The sequence below is a fragment of the Columba livia genome, chromosome 13 (assembly GCF_036013475.1).
Source record: "Columba livia isolate bColLiv1 breed racing homer chromosome 13, bColLiv1.pat.W.v2, whole genome shotgun sequence".
In the NCBI taxonomy this organism is placed as follows: domain Eukaryota; kingdom Metazoa; phylum Chordata; class Aves; order Columbiformes; family Columbidae; genus Columba; species Columba livia.
Genome location: NC_088614.1, coordinates 19745661 through 19752612, shown reverse-complemented (window position 1 = coordinate 19752612; position 6952 = coordinate 19745661). Strand labels below are relative to the sequence as shown.

Here is a 6952-nt window from a genome sequence, read left to right as displayed (position 1 = left end):
CTAATACAAATACTTAACAATACAATCTATACATCTAATACAAATATTTAATATTTTATTTAATATATTCCAAGCAAAGCCACAGGAAACACAGGCTTGTAGTTCCGCTCTGTTTTCAGCCAGCGATGATTCCAGAAATCTGGACCAGCGATGGCTGTGCACAAACTTCAGGAGCCCCTTTAAAACTCCTGCGGAGCGGCATTAATAAACCTTAGTGTAATGGAGGATCAACCCTGTGCTCTGTGCTTCAAGAAGCAGAAAATCTTAAATAGGCTGGCATTATGTCTTCAAATCTTTTTTTTATAAACATTAAAACAAATATAATTTTCGGAAGCTCTATGTTTAAAATAGTACATTTTTCTTTAATGAGGAAAGTACACCTTAACCTTCCGTCTAATAAGAAATGATCATAATTTTTGTGGATATTTTAAATGTACCAAGTAACAATTCACAGACTTTCAGCTGTAGTCACTTGTGCATACAGCGCATGCTCAGGAGAGAGCACGCAACATATTACGAGCTGTGCTATGATGTATTTTCAGCAGTGAAATACTTTGGGCAAATAACTGATTTCCTCCTATATTATAGTGGATATTCAAGAAGACACAGCCAGTAAAAATATGCTTAAAATGTATATACTGAGAAACTTTTTATTGCTTACTGATTTGCAAGATCAATTAAAATGATACTTTCTGAGCACCACCTTGACCTAAAGTATCCAGTGATCACTTTTGGTGGGAGGCACTATTTCACATTTAGCTCCTCGGGACGCCCCCATGTCCTGCTGTACAGAGCCGAGCGGCGCACGCGCTCAGCTCAGGACCTGTGCTATCGGTCCCACTGCAGCACGGCAAGGAGCCCTGACTCCAAGTTTTAATGTCACACAGTTTCCCAAAGCACAAGAGTCTATCCAGGTCTTATTTCATTTTCCCACAAAGCCAAACGTTTCAAGAACACATCTGTAAAAGCCTGAATCTTTCCGGCGAATAGCATATGGGTCCAAATCCAGACAAATTCAGCTTGACTACAACTGAAACCTCCCTCTAATTGGGTAATTTAAAAAGAAGGGGGAAAAAGGCAAGCAAAACAAACTGAAAGCCTTTAGCTTCTATTTTATAATAACAAAGACACGTTTCCATCACACTGCTCTTACAGGTTGTGAATCTTAATTGGCCGATGCCAGTAAAGTTCTCTGAAACCCTGATATGGTATTGAAGTTGCCGTAGAAATATGTAACACTTGTCACTGATTTGCTAAACACAGTCCATAGAGAACCGGGAACAAATGACAGAGCATCAGTTCCGGAATGAAAATACAGACAGAATTTTCAACAAGCTTAGAAAAAGGAAACAACAAAAAAGTCCCTCTTAAATCATTTCTGCTGGACACAAAATTCACTGCAACTTTGAGCAGTTAAGAGGTGCTTTTCCTTTTCTACCCCTTAGAGGTTTTTCAGGTATCTAAATATATTCAAACGTGTGAAATAAGGTTAGGGGAGTGACCTCAAGATATGGACATTCGGGCTCGTAACTCTCACGTAACTTCAGCTTGAACACTGCAATTGGGAGGAAAAACAGCGCGTGATACCGATGCATCTACTATCAACATCCATGGGAAAGTGGTAAACCTGTTAGGTGCTTTAACATGGGCCCTGTCTGTGAACTGGGAATGCTTTGCAGCGCGCTGCCTCACAGAGCAGACAAGCTTCTTAATAACTGGATGTTAGGAGAATTGAAGCAAAACTTTTATCTTTACTATTAAATCCCTCTTTTCAGTCACTAAGCTCCCGATGAAACAGCACAACAATGCTCCTATTAGGTAAGCAAGGGACAGAGTGGATGTAAATCCCCCCTGAATTAACGCGCCCGCTCCTGAGTCAGCGTTGGGCCTCCAGCGTCGACCTTGCCGATCAGCACGTCTGGTTTTCCCATTTCCCAACAGCACAGGGCTCATCTTCCCCCTGAAGAAACCAACCCCGGTAGGCGGCACCTCTCCGAATCAGCACCACGAACCAGGGTGGGCTTTAGAGTCTAATTACCATCGGTTATTTTACAATCAATTCCACAGTATTTATACAAAGCAAATTAAAGACAGTGGCCCTATAAAGTATAAGGTTAGTTTGTAAGATCGGATAGCGAGATGAAGGCACCCAGCAGCGGCTCCTTGCCAGTCTGGGTGAGCAGAAGGAGGGTTTGAGCCTCTCAGTGAGCAGATGCTGACACACCAGTAAAAGGTCACCAAACAGCCTGATGCCGAATATCCCGGAGAGGTGCTGAGCCTCTCATTCCTCCGCTATCTTTTGTCCCCATCCGGTTTACCTAATAGATGATCCTAACAATTCACATTGGCAGTCCTTTGGAGTGTAATGAACACTATGCGGTCTGATGAATGCAACCACTGCACAGAAAACGTCAGTTCTTTCATTAAGAAAACCTTCCCAAGTTCATTGTATTGAACCAGCGCTCCAGCTATTAGGCTGATACATGACACAGTCAATTCCAGTTACACTTTAAGTGACTATTCATGTTCAGTGAATTCAATTCTTAAACCTAATTTATACATGTTTAGATATTTACATGAATGCACATTTCTTCCAGCTTACTCTCACATGCCTTTTTCTGAGCTTTCTGTTATGATAGTAATGGGGGGGAGTGGAAAGGGGTCACATTTCCCAGCAGATTCTGAAAAAGCACAGCTGATAGAAAAGACACTGAAAAGCAGATCAGCAGCTTTTGGAGAACACCCTTGCATAGAACTCTGAATCACTTCTAGGTAAAATATATTGCTATGTATGCATTTATTAATGTTACACAAAACATCTGCATTCTTTTAAAAAACTACTATTGTTATTTCTTAGTTATTTCTGATATTAACCACTATGGTGCCTCCTTGTATATAGTACAACAATCAGTAGCGTGTAACCTTTTAAAGCAGGTAATTAAAAAGTTAAGCTATTGCTGCTACTGAACAGAAAGCATCAGTTCTTTCATTAAGGAAACCTTCCCAAGTTCATCGTATCGAACCACTGCTCCAGCTATTAAGCTGTGCGACGACACAGTCAATGTCTGCTATAGTATCAGTTCCATTTGGGCATCTTTTTGTTATTGCTAGCTTTCCTGTGCTTTCTTTTAACTGACTCTGTTTATTGATAATTATTAGAGGGCCATTGGTTCCAAAAGATAGGCATATTTTCATTATACTTATCTTCTACAGCTCACAGTAGTAACGGTATTTCTGTACAGATTTTGCTGAAGCCCTTGAAGCATTTGCAGTGTGCACAGATCATGATACAGTTCTTCAGAAATAAATAAGATCTCTGATTGCATCATTTGGATATTGAACAAAATATAGCTTTCCACCCATGTATTCAAAAAGAACAGGCTGTTTTCTTCTTTTGAAGCATATTACAACAAAATTTCCCTTAATGTGGATTTGTTTTGAATTAAATGTAAACTATCAAATCTGCTTTTCTACAATGAAAATATAAACTTATTATATCTTGACTTTATCAGGCTTAACGTGCTTGTGCGCTAAAGCTGTATTGTTTCGGAAATCAAAATACCTTTCTTAATACTGCATTTCGTAAGGTAAATTACAATTGTGGGATGCAGGGACTTTGTGCTTGATATACTTGGGAAGCGGAGAAGGGGGATGCCCTTCAAAGTTAGAGGGTAATCATTATTGACCTTGTGCATTCAAGACAGCATAGCAGGTTTCTATATAAAGAAACTTGCAGAGAGGTCATTGAAAGCCCTAGTGAAGAGACATAAAAAAGGAGAACAGGACAGAATACAGCATCAGTTAAGCAGGTTGAAAATTTAACTATAAATAGGTTCAGAAAGCGAAGACAAAAACAAAAGAACATTTTCTTTGTGTCACGCAAATTTATGGTTCTGCATTAAATGTTCATTATCAGTGAAGCAGCCTTTACAATGTAATTATTAACTTTTCAAGTTTCCGCACACTTTTCCTTGGCGCTCCCTGCAGACAGCATGAACGCTCTCGGTCTGTGAACACGGGGCATGTGCCTGGGGCTGGCACTGGGCAGACGGGAACGGGAGTTCTGCTCTTCCCTCCTTCACCCTCTCAACCTCTCTTTGTTTGAATCAACCTGCCTGCAGAAGGGGCACAAGAGAACCACCAGCCAGCTCCCCGGGGTTGTAGGACCCTTAGTTCGGCACTTCAAAAAGCACACTTAGCAGAGCATTCTGAAATCATTGAATGAGAAGCATTATGTAAACAAAAATAAATTACTCCGGTATGATGAGGCTGTTTGGAAAATGTTTGCTTAAAATGCTCTGGTTCGGAATATTAAAACGCCTGGGATACACAGTGGATAGCGTTAATATGTTTCTTCTTTCTTTCAAACAAAATTTTAGAATAAGTTGTGACACAGAAACGCTCCTATTCACCTGTGCTTTCTACTCCCCTTTAATTAAATCACAGTCTGTACTATTACACAGCATGCACGTATTTTCTGTTTTCTCCTCTAGAATAAAGGAATTGAAAGAGAAACAGAAATAAAAAGACTTTTAAATTTTACTTTTATAAACAGAGCAGACAAACCTGCCGACCTCCCTGTGACTATTTCTCTCCAACCCACAGCCTGACATGGCCCGATCAATTCGGCCCGCTTAGGTGAACCTCTCTCTTCTATTGGGTCTTCATCTCCAGAGCAGCAGCCTGTGGTCTCGATACACAGAAAACCTCCACCAGAAGAGTCAATCATCCTTATTAATAGAACCCACAGCATCCTAGAAACAATCCACTCGCGTGACTGTCCTGCTCCTCAAACTTCCCCTCCCCTGCCAGCCCACAGCGGACGGTTTCCCAAAATACGCTCCATTTTCAAGAGGCAGATTTATTACAGCCCCGTTATCAAATTCCTGAAAAGATAAAAATAAGAAAGACCTTACAAGATGTTGTAGCAATAGCTATATCATAAATGTTTGATAAGCAATGGCTAAATCCAGACAAATAACTGTTCAATCCCACTTTGTATTAGGCAGATAAAGTCATTCAGGAAATCAATGTGATCTATTGAAATGAAAAAAAAAGGCCAGCTTAGGGACTATCTAGTGTTATAGAATATGTGACATTATAAACAGGCTGCTTCCATAAGTGTTGTACAATTAGAAGTGGCATAGTTTTTATTTATTTTTGTTTTTATGAATGTAAAAGCAGGATGTGAAAGTCACTATTTGTCAACAGGGCAAGTGTGGGCAGCAGTGAAATAGGTGAGTATTTATAACCTTTTTATTTCCCCACTCTTGAAGGGAACACATAATCCTCTCCAGGGATAAAAGGATCTGCAGTCGCCCACTAGCCCAGGGCTCCTCTTTAGCACAGGCTGACAGATGTGCTAAAATTATAAGAGAAGTGTTGTGATGTTGACTCCTAAAGCAGCAATCATTAGGGCTGAAATTAGTATCCCCTCCCAGCCATCCAAATGTTAAAAAGTTCTGACACCAGGCATAATTGGACAACTTTACCTAGTGGGGATAACATCACATTTTATCCTACTGACTTCTTCCTGCCTTTTTCATCCCTGCTCCAATTTAAATGAAGCAAAACAACTTTTATACGTCTTTTACTTACACAAAACAGAACAAAAATCTGCTTATGCAGAAAGACAACTCAAAAGCAGACATATGAGTTCACAACTACACATACAAGTAGTATTGTTTAAGGCTATGCTATTTCAGCTGACAACAGTATTTTAAATAAGATGCAGTTAAAAAAAAAGACTGAAGGAAAATATAAACAGATGTCCTAATATGTATTAGCATCTGCTGAAAGAAATTCCATTTGAAAACGTGAAGTACACTTTCCTGGCTATGTGCACTAATTAGTCACAAGCAGTGTTAACATACTTTAATCTTCTGAAATAAAAGCTCCACATGTACTGACTGTATTTACGTATACCTGGGTATATCTCCAGCAAGTATAGCGGTTGCTCTAAATGGCAGTAAGTGCTAAAAGATATAAGCAATCCACACAATCAGATTTCAGGCCATTTAGATCGGTGTGAACTGAAAAACATGTTAGTGCGCTATACACACTGCCACTTCCACAAGTATTGCTGAGTTTGACGCATTAACTAATGGACCATCACCTGATAAATACTGGATGTGTGCGGATGGAACTGTCTCTACTGACTCAGACCAAGACTTTGATGAAGACACAAACCCAGCGGTGCCGTTGTACTGCCGCACTATTCTAGTCTCGTGTATCTAAAGAAAAAATGAAGCATATGATTTAACGCATTTTTCCGATAGATCTTCCTTCTTTATTTTATGAGAAAAACTTAAAATGTAGCTATTGACATGTCAATGCTCACCCTAGATCAAGTTCAAGATAGTTGTTTTCACTGATCACTTCCTAAATTTTCAAACAAGCATTTTCATGCTTTCTTTTATTCTGCTTACAGATCTGCCCACAAGCATTTGCAATATTATCTCATTATCTTTTCTCATAATCCACATTAAAATTCTCCTTTTCTTTGGTATCTCATCTTTTCTTTGGCATCAAAAAAAATCACGCCTAAAACAGGGCCTACCATATTGATTAATATTATCTCATTATATGCTTGTTCTTTTTATCTATCTTTATCTCTGATTTTTGACTAACACTTAAGTTTGAAGCGATACAGACTCAGAACAATCTTTTTGGCTTATTTTGCATATTTATTAATATGGCCGGGTCCTCATCTGTGCCTAACAATCTAGGCACTGCACTAACGATAATTATCATCATCTTGTTGTTCCTTCTTTGTTGATAGATAAGCATGTAAACTAGATTTTGTTTTCTGGGTAGGAGTGCCAGGGATGACTGTTTGAAGTTCCGCTTGAAGACGACTCTCGGGCACTTTTAGTAATCGTTTTCAAACTAAGGGTTGTCATTTTGAGGGGTTTTTTGAATGGAAATGAAGGACTGGAAAATTTTCAGGGTG

The 6952-nt window shown here is 39.3% G+C and overlaps 1 protein-coding gene across 4 annotated transcripts in view; it reads right to left on the bottom strand.

Annotated features, from left to right (window-relative positions):
* The window catches only part of WWOX (WW domain containing oxidoreductase), a 471250-nt gene that overhangs the window by 248870 nt on the left and 215428 nt on the right, over positions 1-6952 (bottom strand). The gene's annotated exons all lie outside the window — the stretch shown is intronic.